The sequence below is a fragment of the Tachypleus tridentatus genome, chromosome 3, assembly GCF_004210375.1.
Source record: "Tachypleus tridentatus isolate NWPU-2018 chromosome 3, ASM421037v1, whole genome shotgun sequence".
Lineage (NCBI taxonomy): Eukaryota > Metazoa > Arthropoda > Merostomata > Xiphosura > Limulidae > Tachypleus > Tachypleus tridentatus.
This window is the reverse complement of record NC_134827.1, coordinates 68,739,583-68,753,016: the sequence shown is the minus strand read 5'-3', so window position 1 is coordinate 68,753,016 and position 13,434 is coordinate 68,739,583. Positions and strand designations below refer to the sequence as shown.

The 13,434-nt window shown below is 34.2% G+C and overlaps 1 protein-coding gene and 1 long non-coding RNA gene across 11 annotated transcripts in view; one reads left to right on the top strand and one right to left on the bottom strand.

The window, feature by feature from the left end:
* The window catches only part of LOC143247068 (carboxypeptidase A2-like), a 35,166-nt gene that overhangs the window by 3,251 nt on the left and 18,481 nt on the right, over positions 1-13,434 (bottom strand). For 2 of the 4 annotated variants that reach the window (XR_013026339.1, XR_013026340.1), the window contains one exon: positions 1,465-13,365. The exons of the other annotated variants lie outside the window; for them this stretch is intronic. The gene's annotated coding sequence lies outside the window, so the exon portion shown is untranslated. The remainder of the gene's footprint in view (positions 1-1,464; positions 13,366-13,434) is intronic. 4 annotated transcript variants of the gene reach the window in all.
* LOC143247069 (uncharacterized) overlaps positions 1-13,434 on the top strand; it is a 38,487-nt gene that overhangs the window by 17,688 nt on the left and 7,365 nt on the right. For 4 of the 7 annotated variants that reach the window (XR_013026345.1, XR_013026346.1, XR_013026348.1 and 1 more), the window contains one exon: positions 1,275-1,330. This is a non-coding gene — a long non-coding RNA (uncharacterized LOC143247069). Of the gene's footprint in view, positions 1-1,258; positions 1,331-13,434 lie in introns of all 7 variants that reach the window. The other 3 variants (XR_013026342.1, XR_013026343.1, XR_013026344.1) reach the window with 1 other exon arrangement.

The window sequence follows — 13,434 nt, the reverse complement described above, 5'->3', positions numbered from 1 at the left end:
TCACAGTTATGAGGATAATTTGTAATTGGTTGATTTACTACCCTGTGATGTTAAGTCATTGGTCAAAGATTAGCACATTTTATCAATCAACTGTCAGTGTAAAGATGGCTATGAAGAATGTTTATAAAGAATGCACCATCTGATGGTATACCATGATTTGATTACTTACACTTAGTGTTTGGTAACTTAAATATCTTGTCAAAATCTGGGTATCAGTTGATCTGAAAATGTCTGAAGGTTATTGATGGTGCTATTATTTTTATAGTCTGTTACTATTTGTTAAAAGTAGTGCTCATCAACAATGCTAAAATTTAGAGGAGGAAAAATTTAAATCAAATTATGTGCTATAAAAATATTTACCCAAAACAATACTATTTCTTCATTAAAATACATAAATCAAATAAAATAACACACATATAATAGAAACTTGCAAATTGATTATATATTTCCTATAGTATAATTTTAAAGACTTTGTTGTTGTTTTCCAATTATGAACTGATAAATGCTCCATAGTATGAACTTCATCTTAGCAAACAATGGGAGCTACTGCTATACCTGTATTACAGTATGGTCATTTCTACAATAATTGGTCCAGTAATTAGGTCACTCAGTTTGCAACTGAGAGTTGAGGTGCCATTTCTCGTCCTTAAACATGCTCACTCTTACAACCATGGAACATTATATGCAACACTTAATCCCACTACTCATTTGTAAACAGTAGCTAAAGAGTTGGTAGTCTCGACAAACTACATTCTCTCTAGTCTATTACTTAAAAATTATGGACGATTATTACAAGTGGCCTTGTGTGGCTTTGTATGAAATTTCAAACTAAACTAACTAAAATAACACTATGTATCATCTTAAACAGAAAACATGCAGACAATAGTAATAACACAGTAAGCAATTTGAACCATTTAACCTTTACAGGTAGTTACATATTTCTAGAATATTTCACTACCAAATTTAATTTCTACAGCAACAATAAATGAATAACATTAATAATGCTGTTACAAGTACAAACAGCAGTGCTGTCAGAAGGGGTATTAAGGCCGTGTTTTCTATTTGCAGAACCATGTCGGCTATAATGCGCTATTATAATTAAATACGCATTACAATTAGTATGCTTGCTGCTGACACTGTCAATGACAGTACTAATACTAAACACTAAATATATAACATTGGTATATTGAAAACATTACGTTAGGCTTAATCGCTGTTTAACTTGTACTTCGAGTTTAATGAACTTATTTTCTTATAGGAATTATCTTTCTCAGCTTTTCATGATGACGAGAAATCCACCTGAAGTGAAAATGTATTCTCAAGACGGCTGGTATGGGTAGTAAAACTTTAATTAAAATACAGTTCTGTACCTTTAAGTTTCAGGTTTTTCCTCTTACGTCTTCGAATCTATTTAATTCATCTAATCTAATTAAATAATAAGATAATTAACTTTTACTTTCTTACCTTTACAGTATCAAAATATGTGTATCCATTGTAGCATTTGTAGTTGTACAGAACGTTAGGTTTCCTTCCAGTAAATTTATATTAGATTTAATCAGTTCTACTACTAGTAGATATATCTTAGAGCTTCATAACAAACAGAAGCAAAAGTATCGTTATTAGCAACATAGCACACTTTTGTTTCTGAAATGTAAGTTTTTCTAAGATTTATAATAAATCAAGTCCTACTTAATCAATCACATGTATAATAACATCCTAATATCAGCTTCTAACAGTAACACTGTAATTCGCGCTATTTGTATACTTCGCCATCTGTCCTTTAAAAACTGACACACTCGAAAAAAAAAAAATTGACAAAACAATGCTTCATATAAAACACTCGCTTGATTGTTTTGTTTGGGACTGTATTTTTGCTGACATTTTAAAGTAAAAATAATCTTGTTTGTTTTGTTGTTAAATACAAAGATTCACAATGCATTATCTGCCCACCTTGAGTATCGAAACCTGATTTTTAACAGTAAAAGCACTTAGACACTCACCGCTTGGCTTGTGGGTGAAAATAGCTCTCCTGTTCCTTCCATAATTCGACTTTTATTTCAGACGAATCAGCAAGAGAGCAGAGAGATAAATAGACACATACTTCACAACTTCGTATCTATATTACCCCAGTAAGTGGACCCATACTGTTTGCTTTAAGTGAAATCTGCGAGTCAGAAAATGCAACAGAGAAGTAAGTAAAGTGAAATTTTGGCGCTGTTGCAAGATTATTAGCGTTTTAACATTATCAGCCATATGTCACCCATAACCCCTTGTGGGATTTCTAATTTTATTTTAACTAAGTCTTCCGCTTTTCTATAGCTTTGCAAAACTCCCGGTTTATCTGCCAATTAGAATTTCTTAAGCTTTCGCATTTACCCTTGATATTTTATTTATGGGTAAACATGAATAGTCTATTTACGTTTTAGAAAACCTTGATTCAAAAAATCACGTTTGAGGTCAATAAATCCAGATAATGTTTCAAAAAGTTATAACGAATATAACACAGTGTTAAATTCATCATCTAATTAGTGACGCGCATGAATGGATTAACGAAATTCCCACTGTCCCTATCTATTATCTAGCAAAACCTCAGCCAAGGGAACGGGCTTGGAGAAATCAGCATTTAAGCGAGGTCTTAAATGCTCGCTGTGTAATCTCCTAATGTTGATATTAAATTAGAATGCATTTCACTTCACATTCAAAAGACTGTTTTCCTATATTAATATATCCATCATTTTATGAAAAACAATTCTGTCAAATGGAAAATTCCTAGATTAAAAATGACTTTGGGTAAGTTTCATGTTAAAATTTCTTAATTATCATTGATTTTCTCTACAAAATGTTTTCCAGGTATTCTGTATAAGAAATTCTCACTTACTTACAAGCCTCTCCCCGTGGCACAGAGGCATGTCTGCGGACTTTTAACGTCACAATCCGGATTTCAATACCTGTGGTGGGTAGAGTATAAGTAGCCCGTTATATAGCTTTGTGTTTAATTACAATCAAACAAAAATCCCTTACACTTTATTGTTTAATATTTTTATAGGTTTAAAGTCCATATGTCCTGATGGTTTTTCAAAACAATTACACTGTGTAACATAAATTTTGTTCCTGGATAATGAGTATTATTTTTTAATTGCTTATGTTGTAAAAGTATAGAAAATGGCCATTATTCCCTTCAAACTTTGCTTTTGTGACCTGGATAATGAAATTTAGAAATTAACCTATTTCCTATGCAAAAACAGGCATATTTGCACGTGTTCATCTACACAAGGTCTGAATAAAATAACATATGAATCAAGATTTCCATGTATTTATGCCAAAGTTATACAAAAATGTTTAGAAGTGAGTAGTTTTTCGAGATTTGCAACTGTAATGTAAATCACTTTCACGTATCAGCCTCAAAATATAGTCTTCCATCATGTTTTCGTTATACGCTTCTTGGTAGCGGCGTTCAAAGTCCAGTATATCTTGGTGGAAGCGCTCGCCTTCCTCCTCTAAGTATGCTCCCATGTTCTCCTTGAATTTATCACGGTGAGCGTTAAGGATATGGACTTTCAGGGACATCCTGTAGCCCATTTTGCCGTAGTTCTTCACCAGAGTCTCAACCAGTTCTACACGATTTTGAACCTTGTGATTGCCCAAGAAACCTTGAATCACTGCGACAAATCTGCTCCAGGTTTTATTTCCTTCCTACTGGGCTTCTTGAGGAATTCTGGATCTTTATTTGTGGTCCAACAAAACACCAGCTTTGACCTTTGCCTGAGACAGCTTAGGGAAGAAGTCTCGAAAGTACTTGAAGGCTGCAGACTCCTTATCAAGAGCTGTGAAAAATTGTTTCATAAAATCCAATTTTATGTGCAATGGTGGAAACAACACCTTCTGGAGGTCCACTAGTGGCTCACACTTGATATTGCACCTCCCCACAGAGAATTCAGTCCGTTGTGGCCAGTGCTTCCTGTTGAAGTGTGCTGCAATGTCCTAGCTGTCCCAGAAGCAAAGATAACAGGAATACTTGGTAAAGCCTCCTTGGAGACCAATCAGGAATGCCACCATTATGAAGTCCCCGATAACCTCCCATCCATACTCATCAAACTTCAAAGCTTCTAGCAAGGTCTTGACGCTGTTGTATTCCTCTTTGAGGTGCACCGAATAAGCCAGGAAAAGAGATAGATTATTATTCCCGTTATGGAGCAGCACAGCTTTGAGGCTTCTACAACATTCTAGAAAGTTCGTGAAAATTCTCTATCAGCTACTCAGCACTGAATCTACTTGGAATGTTCTGGAAAATGGGTAAATTGGAAAATTTCATTACCCAAGCCACAAAAGCAAAGTTTGAAGAGAAAAATAGGTCTTTTCCATTTACTTTAGGCATAAGCGATTGGGAAATAACGCTTTCTACTCAGGAACAAGAAAAAGTAAAAGTTACAGGCAATGAGAATAATGAACAAATTTTTCTTGGTGATTTTCAATCGCAAAGAATTCGTCCAACTACATTTCAGTTTAATAGTTATATTAAATTAGATGAGGCTGTGTGTTTTCTCGCAACTAATTTTTTACGTAACTGGACGCAGATTGTGTCAAACTGTGAGCAACACATGAAAAGTATAGCTTGCTTGCGCACAGAATGAACAATGAGCCTTGGTTACATGTTAAACTCACGCATAAAGACATGAGAATAATGAAGAAAAATCGAGAAAAAAAAATTATTGTAATTCCAAAATAGAGATCCATTACGAGCAAGTATTTTTATTTTTATATTCTTTCCGGCGGCAGTTTCTGTGCAGTACAGAAAATTGATATACAGTCAAACATCGATATAAGGCGCTAGTTGGGGTCCAAAAAATTCGACCGCGTTGTATCTGATTGCGCCTTATACCGATTTGATTACATATTTTTTTGACCCTCGGGGTGAGCGATAATGCAAAATTTACGCGTTTTGTAGTGAAATAAAGAAAAACAAACAAAACTACTTACACCAATGATATAGCATTTTTTTTATTTATTTTTATTTATTAAACTCAATTTTAAGACTGAAATTAAATGTAAAAAGAAATTTATCGAATTCATTACAATATGCGGCGTGAAAACCATACAAAAAGATTGAAGTGGATTTGGTTTTTGATTTTTGATCACATTAACCGGCTGATTACATTAAGCAGTGGTAATATTAAGCGGCGGCCTCTGTAGAAACCCCAAAAAATTTGGGGCCTAAAACCCCATCGCGCCCAACTGATTATCGCGCTTTATCGATGCGTTTTATATCGATGTTTACCTGTACTTATAAAAAATCGTCTGGTATTTGTAAACAATTTCTGCGGTAAGTTCCACCTTATCACTGTCCTTCACATGTTTTCACAGAAAAAGTGTCCATCGTGATAATATTAATTGTTTCTTCTTCAGTGTGAAAATCAAAATACAAAAACTCAAATACATTACCAATTGCACGATATTAGGAAAACAAAAACGTGCTGAAGTACATTTGATGGTCTAGTGTATTTTTACAGAAAACATTATTGCAATAAATATGTTCTACTTTTCTACGTTGGGAAGAATACTTCAGAAGAAGAGAATGGGCTTACAAACACTTTCAGGAGGTCAGTGAAATCTCTAAAGGAAAACATTTCAGGAACACCCGTAAAGAAAGACAGAAAATACACTTTATATGATGAGCTGTTATTTTTATTACCACACGAAAGTAGGCGCTATTTGAATATTTATAATGTTTCTGTCAAACAAGCAACAACAACAAAAGAATCGTTGATTATCTTCAAAGTTCTCTCTTCAAAACATAACACAATAGTTACACTGTCACAATAAATGATTTACCCTATTCTGGGATATCGAGTTACGTGGCACTTGTGGGTTATGACAAAGCAAACAACTCGGACACTGGTGAAATACGTTTGTGAGGAAAGTCTTAGCGGCAAACAACTTTAAAAGAAAAAGAAACTGAGAAGGACACATTAAATTTCTTTCTGTACAAATCTGAGAAACAGGTGCTGGGTATTTTCGTAAAATGAAAAAATTATACATCTAACGATGATAGAGTTGAGGATATTCTGCTCCTTCCATTCACAAACCTTTCAGAAGAATGTATGTTTGCAGTCAGAACCGAAACGATACAAGTAATAGAGGGAGTTGTTAAGCAAAGCGAAAACAACCACACACACATACACACAAAATAGATTCCATTCTGCATGACATAATCACTTCCACAACAGAAACACTGCTTCATTCATGCAGGTAGAATACTACAACTATTTATCACAGTAATTTATATAAACTCCATCTCTTCATTCTCCTGTTTCTGGACCTGCAACACTACTCATTCCAGTATTGGGTTTATATTAGATGTTGAATAGAACTTTTGAAAGTTAAGCCCTTCCTGGAGGCTCAGCAGTAAGTCTAAGCGTTTGTAACACTAAAAATTGTGTTTTTGAAATAGTTCATTATGTAATTCTCTGCATAATATAAAACTGCGATATAAAAAGAGAAGTTATTAAATTAATCTAAAAAACAATACAGTAAACTCGACAGTATCTGAGTAACACAAATATTTCATAAAAATGTAATTCCAGTAATAATAATTATTCAGCCTCCAGTACTTTTGAAAAAGTATATTCTGCACTACAGCATTTAATATCACGGCGCCCGGCATGGCCAAGCGTGCGACTCGTAATCTCAGGGTCGCGGGTTCGCATTCCCGTCGCGCCAAATATGCTCGCCCTTTCGGGCGTTATAATGTGATGATCAATCCCCCTATTCGTTGGTAAAAGAGTAGCCCAAGAGTTGGCGGCGGGTGGTGATGACTAGCTGCCTTCCCTATAGTCTTACACCACTAAATTAGGGACGGCTAGCACAGATAGCCCTCGAGTAGCTTTGTGCGAAATTCAAAACAAACTTAATATTACGAGAATCTTTTTTAATTATATTAATTTGGGAAACAATTAGTTTGCTCATTTATTTAATTAGTTTTTAAGAAAAGTTTGTTTCCTTATTATAAAATGTTTAGTTTTTATTTGAGAAAATTTGATAAAATATAAATTATCTTGCTTTCGAAAGTTATTATGAAATATGTAATTATATTTCGAAATAACTGTTCGTATAGTGATAATATTTTCTAATTGTATGCATAGAGAAAACTTACTTTAGAAGTTTATTTATTCAAAATGAGTTATCTTCACGTCAAGGCTAATCGTTTTTCTGACTTGAATAGCACAAGTTTGTGTTCCAAACAGTTAACCTTCCTTAACAAAAATGGTGTATCCCTTCGAAGTGGTGTCATTCGTAAGTAACCGTACAATGAAATTTTCTTTCATCTTGTCGAAGACTATTGCGTAACATATTATAATAACCTATATTTTTAATGATGTAATATTTTGTTAGCTGAAGGGCAAATTTAATTCTAATTTGATATCAAAGTTATGTTCTAGCATATTAAAAAGGTAATGTTGAAGAGTTGAGCAAGTTAAAAGGCAGTGTTTGTTTGTTTTTGAAGTTCGCGCAAAGCTACACGAGGACTATCTGCGATTGCCGTCCCTAATTTAGCAGTATAAGATCAGAGGAAAGGCAGCTAGTAGTCATCACTACCAACCGTCAACTCTTGTTTTACTCTTACCAACGAATAGTGGGATTGACCGTTAAATTATAACGCCCCCAGGGCTGAAAGGGCGAGCATGTTTGGTATGACGGGGATTCGAACCCGCGACCTTCAGACTACAAGTCAAGTACCTTAACCGCCGGGCATGAAAAGATAGTTAAGATGATAGAAGTTTATTTCTAGTTAGAAATTGAATGAAATGGTTAACTATTACAAGTATATTGATTTAATTTTACATAATTTTTAGAAATATTAATTGCTGGAAAGATGAACGTACGTCTACCACACTTTGTTATGGTAATAGTGTATAGTCTAACTTAGAAGTATTTCAAAATTAGAGTTGAAATGTATGACTTCTTGTGAAGCCCAAGAGTTGGCGGTGGGTGATGATGACTAGCTGCCTTCCCTCTCGTCTTACTCTGCTGAGTTAAGGACGGCTAGCGCACATAGCCCTCGTGTAACTTTTTGTGAAATTCAAAACAAATGCTTGTGAAGTATAATGAAAATAAAACTTATAATTTCTATATTCAACACGTTTTACAGTTTAGTAACAATTATTTACGAACGTTGACGTCTTGCTGAGCTAGCTTTTTTTAATCATGTTGATAAAGTGTACAGAGCAGATTACACTAAGTAATAGGAAATATACAAAAAGCACAAGTAGTAGTTCAAGAATATCAAACTTTGTAGATGATGAGAATTTCGTAACATGTCAGAAATTCGAGGGGGCGTTAGGATTATTTTAAATTGTTTGCTCGATAAAACTGTACCCAGCTTAAAATCTAGGTTTGGAGAAATTGTTTAATATAATCGCTCCTCTGGTCTTTGGGCCTGAAATGTGAATAATCGGGTTTCGATACCCTTGGCTAACAAATAACCTACTGTGCAGTTTTGTGTTTAAAAATAAGAAGGAAACAAATTAAGATAATCTGAAATTAACTGTCAACTTAGTCTTCGAAATTTGCACTAAATGGTTGTTGTATAAGTTGCCAACATAATTACGAATATTTAGAATCACTATTATGTTACGTTGTTTTCATTTTGCATAAATCATAATTTTTACCAGGAGCCTTTGTAATCATATTTTTACGAAATAAATTTTCAGTTCCTTCTAAAATTGCATTAAACAAATAACAAAAACTAGTGTAAATAAACAAATAATAATGAGTTGTAATCAACATATTACACCAGAAGTTCATTTGACTGCTTTCAGAAAAAAATCAAAGAGAAAAACAACATTGTGTGTCAGCTTGCCTTTTGTCAGAAATTTTAAATAAAGATTATGCTGTTGCTGAAACATTGTGAAGGTAACAGGAAGAAACACTGCTTATTAAGATTATATTTCCAGAAGTTTGTCTGTCTAGAGAACAGTTGTTAAAGCTGTTTTTTCTTTGATTGTAACATTTATTTTTATATAGTTGTTATCAGTGCAGGAAATATGGAGGATATCCCTATTTTTCAATATGTTCCATTTAAACGGCACAAAAATTCAGAAAACTGTCAGGAAAAGTGGGAGCACGAATAAAGAGCTTCTTGGGCTCTTAAGCGTGCCCTAAACTCTGGCCTCAGTATGCACGACATTGACGTGTTTTCCCTCACTTTACTTGGTCAAATAAACCTTGCCCCCACTTTTAATTTGCCTTTACTCCTCTGAGAATGTTATTTATCAAAACCTATCAGCGTAGAAAAAACAATTTAAAAATTTAACAAATCCCTTACTTAAAATTCGCCCAATTTATAAAATGAAGTTTACATTGACAAATTATTTACAAAAGAGCTGTAAAATTATATTTCATGACGGGTGTTAGTTTGAAGATGACCTGGGAAGGTCGAAACGTTGTTCTCTGCTTTACTAGTGTTAATACTCATACCAGCCATCCTGACATATATTTCTTACTTCAAGTGGGTTTGTCGTCATCACGAAAAGGTGTAAATATTTTACATTGTGTAAAATTCAAAAATGAAAAAAAAATGTATTTAATATGTTTTTAACATGTATATAAAAGTTCATCTCTTATATTTATCGGTTTTAAGTGCTATCATATTCCTGAAAACATTCAACAAGATGAATAAACCTCTTAGGATAGCGTTTTCCAGACAATGGCGAGGGCGGGACGGCCTTTTGGCGGAAAATAAAAAAAATAACGGAGGAAGAAAAATACTTCATTACAGAATATTTAAAATCAAGAAATACCAAAGACTGTATAGAATTGATGGTAAACAATTATAAAAAACACAGCACATTATAATTATCACAGTTTATTAACTGTACAATTGATCAATGGATGTCCAATGTCTTAAATTCACAGTCTTATATATCAATATCAAAGGTGCACTTGCTTCCAAGAAACATGAAATTGAAGAAATTAGTCATAGTCAAACCAATTACATGTGTAATAAGTAAAACGTGGTTATATTCTAACTAAAGATGTGGACTCAAAGGATACTCAATAATAAGAAAAGACAGAGCAAATAATAGGAACCTAAACAGAGGAATGTCATTGAAATATATCAAAAAACAACGATGAAAACCCGATAGTATATCAACTTACAGAAAACAATAACAGAAACAGACGTCATAAATGAAGTAAATAATACTAAAAACAAAGCAGCAGAAGAAGACGGCATACAGGCTGTTCTCCTCATAAAGAGCTCTTATTAGTTGTATGAACACCTAACTACACTATTTAACCTATCTCTTGGAGGGCTACTAACCAATTTCTTGGAAACAAGCGATTGTTCTAACGTTCCATAAAGAATGAAAACCAGTAAATAAACCAAACAATTACCACCCGATCAGTCTGACCAGTTATGTGGGGAAAATTATGAAAACAACAACAAACAATTGGCAACAAATTATCAAATTATTTAGAAGACACCTCAAAATTACCGGAAACCAAAACTGATTTCGAAAATGTAGACAAACAGCTGAACATGTGGTCAGATTAACATAACCCATTATTGAAAGTTTCAACAGAAATCAGTGCATGTTTTTTTGTTTTTTTTATGTCGCCACTTTCTGGTACGATAGATTTAGGTTCTGCATAACTGAAATCGACCTACCATATGAAATTATTCGATGGTTATACAACCTTTTGAAAAATATAAAATAACACACTAGGGGAACCTATTTTGAGTTTATTACACCAGAGGCAGGCATTCTTCAAGGATGGGTAGATAGCCTCAGTCTATACCCCACGTATGTAAGAAATATGGCCCGGTGGTTAAGGCACTCGGCTCCTAATCTGAGGGTCGCGGATTCGAATCCCCGTCGCCCCAAACATGCTCGCCTTTTCAGCCGTGGGGGCGTTGTAATGACAATCAATCCCACTATTCGTTGGTAAAAGAGCAGCCCCAGAGTTGGCGGTGGGTAGTAAGGACTAGCTACCTTGCCTCTAGTCTTGCACTGCTAAATTAAAGACGGCTATCGCAGATAGCCCTCGCGTAGCTTTATGCGAAGTTCAAAATAAATCTTTTGACACAACAAACAATATTACGAAATAGTATCAAAAGTATCGAACTAAAATAAATGTCCCCAAAAATCAACTGGTAGTATTTTCAAAATAAACAAGACACAGAAATAACCCTAAAACATTATATATAAATGGAACAATTTTCCAGACCACAATTTCAGCAAAAATTTTAGGCCTAACCTACAATTCTAAATTAATGTGGGTTAAACATATTAATAATACATTGACAAAAGTCTGGAAACGAATAAATTATGCAAGTAATCTTAACAGGCAAAAAACATGGACTCACACCGGAATATAATATCAAAATATGCGACACATACTTACGTCCAAGTCATAGAACATGAATTGCATGGATAAACATAGCACCTGAACACTAGAGCAGTCTACAGAGTATCACGCAGCACGTCATCTACATTCATGCACAATTATAAAAACATGGAAACTTTCGTCGATATACCCTTGCTTAATTCCCTAAATTACTTCACGAAAATTTGACATAAAAACAACAAACTATGCGAGTTTGACCGCTACTACTACATACATGATGTAAATAGACCTAAGCACCTCTCACCGGTTAACATATATATCTTAGAAATAAATATTTAATTAGGCCAACTCATGCTAGTCTGAACAATCTACATTAGTTTTAAATTAAACCGAAGTTATTTAAGAGAGTTTTTTTATATAAAATGTTTTTGTCATTAGGATTAGAACCGGTGAAATGTGTGTGATACATTTTCAACTACTCGCGAAATACAGGACTGTGTAATACCGAACATGAGAAACGTCTATACAAAAGAAGAATGTAACTACCAGTACCTATCTGGACATTCCCCTGAAAATGTGTCGTAGTAAGTGGGGTTTACTCGGCCCCTCAGGTTATGTCTAAACATATGTTTTGCAGCAACCGTATAACACAGTAGAGGAAGAGTAGAACGAACGCACGCAGGTCGTAAGACTGAAATCTTGATAAACTATCACGTCGACCATGAAAGTTGTATACTGTATTTACCCACTCTTCACAAGTATTTCATTTAAAATAGTGATCAAAGCAGGAAAATAAAATGTCTATTTTTTGTGAAAATTAATGTAGTGAGAATATGGTAGGAGTGCCGTTGTTTAAAGTTTGTAAAACACAACTAAGTTATTGAAACACCCCATTCCTATTGTTTCAGTTGTGGTATGTAACTTTGGAAGTAGAATGACAGGCCGTTCATTGGATCATAAACCCCTAGTTTACCAGTAAACTGAAAAATTCTAATATAAAACTAAATTTACTGCTGAAATTAAATGTTATAATTGATCGTATGAATCTTTGCTGTCCTTTGGATGTTCTTCCAACCACATCTATTAGAATATTTTGTTTCAGAATTTAAGTCTTAAAATTTAGGTAACCAATTAACTTCAGACAAGTGAAAAGAACTATATATACACAACATTATGAATAAGTTTATGTCGCTTAAGTCGTATCACCACGTTTAATAACGGTGCATTGTTCTTTGGAGTTAAGAGTGTTTTGAGTAAGAGACTGTTTTTTTTTAATTTCGCGCAAAGCTATCTGTGCTAGCCGTCCATAATTTAGCAGTGTAAGACTAGAGGGAAGGCAACTAACTAGTCATCACCACCCACCGCCAATTCTGTAAAAGTTAGATTTTGCATTTTTGAATTAATTATTCTTCTCAGCACGTTCCCAATTAAAATTTGAGCAAGCTTTTAACGGAAGTTTTAAATTTCTACCTTTATAATTTTATTGTAAACCATTAACGATGGAGTACTCTGCGTAGAACTTTGAGGGAATGCAGTGTGTAAAACTATTGAGATAATGCAATGTGAATCATTAACAATGAGTTCAGTTTGTAAAGAGTGGAATGTGTAAATCTTTATCGAGGGAATGTAATGTGTGAACTACTAACAATGAATGTGATGTAAAATTTTGTAGTGAGTGCAACATGCGAACCATTAACGAGAGTGTAATCAATACACTAATTCCACCAATTTTAAAGATGCTAACTCTATTAAAAGAAAATCCGCCCTTAAAATTGGTAATTGGGTTAAATATTCAGCAGGTTTTTCGTGTAAGTTCGAAAATATTCTGACATTGAACCTAGTTGTTGTACAGTTCACTTTTCAAGGCCACTGCTATAGCTTTAACAACAACAAAAGTCTCCTCTCCCGTTGGGATGATTTGTTTAGTAGGAATGAAAAAACCGTATTTCCCTGTATCTCTCAGTTCTACAGCCCCCGCAACTCCGTAAGCCCAGTCGTCTGCTCCACCCGATGCTAGGTCTGCAAAGAGAGAACAAGTTCAGGTTGAATAACAAAGTTATCTTTTACTCGCCTTCGGAAAGTATAAAT